The following is a 2,860-nucleotide window of genomic DNA, read 5'->3' on the forward strand; positions in this document are numbered from 1 at the left end:
ATTACTTAAAAATGTCTACATGTAGCCGTTGTGCACACTAGTGTTGCATCACTGTTGTACAGACTGGGAAAGAAAAATCCTCCCTCCTTGGTTATCAGTTGTTAAATGCAAGGAAAATAGTAGAATAAAGCATCCTAACCACAGGCATGACCTCCCTGCCTATAGTTTGTGCTATAACCTTCTAAAATAAGCCAATTGTTGAGTGTGTTTGATGTTCATAAAACATTCTCATCCATTTTTATAAAATGGGACTTAAAAAAAAAAAACTAAAGAAACCGCACTTGAGCTGTGCATCATAGCCTACAGTCAACTGCAGTCCACAAATTGTAAATGACTGAATATAGGTCCATTTAAGTTAACACAGTTTGATGTGTATATAACCCTTTGTCTGCCTTATGTATGAATTGTTCTATTTGCCACAACAGTACATTTTTTTCCAAATTGACCCATGATTATCCTTGTTTAACTCCATTGTGACCACTATAGAGCTGTTGGATTTGCTTCTGGCTTTAGATACTCCTGATGGAAAACCCTTTTGCAAAGGAACAGTTAAAGCCTCTAACCTTGGTGCATCCTCAACACAAACCCATTCTCATTTCCTCATAGACTCTGTGGAGATTCAAACCCAAGCACATATAATGCCCTTTTGCGGATCAAGAGCAGAGCAAACAGCAAGGTCTTCACTTCATTGGAGATAATCAGTAATTGGCCGAAGACAGCGAAGCCAGATAATTGAATACAAACTACGGCAATGTAGCAAGAGGGGCATTTAAGAACAGAGCAAAGTTGACAGCTCTCAAAACCCGAAGTCATAAGAGTGAGAGTGCAGGCAGGAGAAAATCCAATGTAGTGGTGTGAAGTGGTAGGAACAGCGGTGGTTGTCCATGAGGGCCAAGACAGAGCGGACAGAGGCTTTCTTTACTGGGAGAGATGGTGTATCCACAGGCCGTTTGGGCTGGATAGAGCTGGATGAATTCATTAAAGGAAGCGCAGTCTCTCCCAGCTGCCATCTCTCCCCCTGCAGCCAGACTCCGATCAATGGCAGGAATACATCCAAAACAACATTTAGCACAAGACCTCGGAAGCAGGGGTGCATTTAAGACTTCTCTGTGTGCGCACATCTCCCCTGGATGTGAGCACTGTTTCAAAATGTGCTATTGAAGTAGAGCAGGGGAGGTATGGGGGCAATGTGTTTGTATCACAACACAGAAGATTGTTTAACACGAATGCTTCAAGACAAGATATTCTGCTCTATTTACTGTGCGGGGAACACAACCTATTATCCATTACTGTAGCTTTCAAATTCTATGGAGCCTTTAAAGTGGTTTGTGAGAGAAAATAGGATTACTTCATATTTATTGCTTGTATCTGATGCTAATTTACTCAACATCAGTGTGAGAACAGCCACACAGGAATAATTCACGTCATCAGCGTGAAATAAATCTACTCGTTTCAATGTATATTAATTCTTGCTGTAATTTTACATCATTTTTGGCACATAAAATGTCAGTTTCTCTATATTATTAAAGCCTTGGTTGCACAACTTTAAGCAACTGAACTTGTTTGAAATTGTATCTCTGACAAATTCTATATGTGTTATGTAATTTAAATTGCACTAAACCTATTATGATTTCAAACTTAAACCTGGATAAGCAGGAGCAAAATGCTTCTAGTACCATCTAGTGGTTATAAAAGTTATATATGACAGCACTGTACAGAGCAAATAAAGTCATATATAATATATAAATACAATGTATACATACACATATACTGCACTCTGAATCACACTTGACAATGCTAGGCTAATGTGTCCCATGCATTAGCTGCATAGTGTGACTAAATTTAACTATATGCTGGACCCCATTAGGAAATCATGACGAATGTAGTCCCAATAAAAAAATCTTTGTGAATGCAGCAGTACCCAACTGCGTGCTGATGAGACGGCTCAGTCAGATGTTTTATCTTATAGTTAGAGGAGTGTCATTGCATTTGTGTAAGAACCGTGGTCACCCTATTTTCCTTACAAAGATGATAATGTCATATAGTAATGCAGTGTGTTATATTTTAAATAAAGGCTGAATTTATCAGCCTACTGATGAGTTGTTCTACACAGAGTTTTTAACCATATCTGAAACCTACTGTAATGTGGATTTCACTAACACTTTGCTCTAAAACATAACAATAAATGATACAAAATCATACCTTACAAACAGACATTGTTTATATATAAAACTATGCAGTCCATGACATTCATAATTCACTGTACTATTGTCCAGCTTCAAAAGAAAAAAATGAATCATGTGATTTAAAATACTTAAAGTACCTAGAAAACAATGCTTTGTTGGCTTTTTAAAAACAAAACTGCATGTTGCTGAATATCCCCATCAGTGATAATAACATCACACAGCAAAAGCATATCTGACACTGTGTATCCATGAGAGTGCTAGTAACATCAAAATACAACCGACCCAGGTGCTGCAAACTGTGTACCTGAATCCTTGGAAAAGATAAAACCTGAATTTTAATATACAGGGAATTCTGGTGAGATCAAAATGAATCATACAGCATGTCCTGCTTATTAGCTCAGATCAAAAATTGATGAAATATATTCCATGGCTCTTGTTCTAGAGTAAGCTCACAACTAATTACAAACACTTCATTTAATCACATACTTTTAAGAATGAATGCACAGTGCAGAGTAGTGAGGTTACGTGTCATCTCTCCACCTGGACATTACCTCTCTTTTTCAGTCGGACATGCACAGTGACACTTCCTGAGAGGTCATTTTATCTATCCATGAGAAAAACGGAATAATTTTCTTTTAAAAAATACCTGAATACTTAGAGATGCACCGACAATG

The sequence above is a fragment of the Acanthochromis polyacanthus genome, chromosome 14 (assembly GCF_021347895.1).
Source record: "Acanthochromis polyacanthus isolate Apoly-LR-REF ecotype Palm Island chromosome 14, KAUST_Apoly_ChrSc, whole genome shotgun sequence".
Classification (NCBI taxonomy): Eukaryota; Metazoa; Chordata; class Actinopteri; family Pomacentridae; genus Acanthochromis; species Acanthochromis polyacanthus.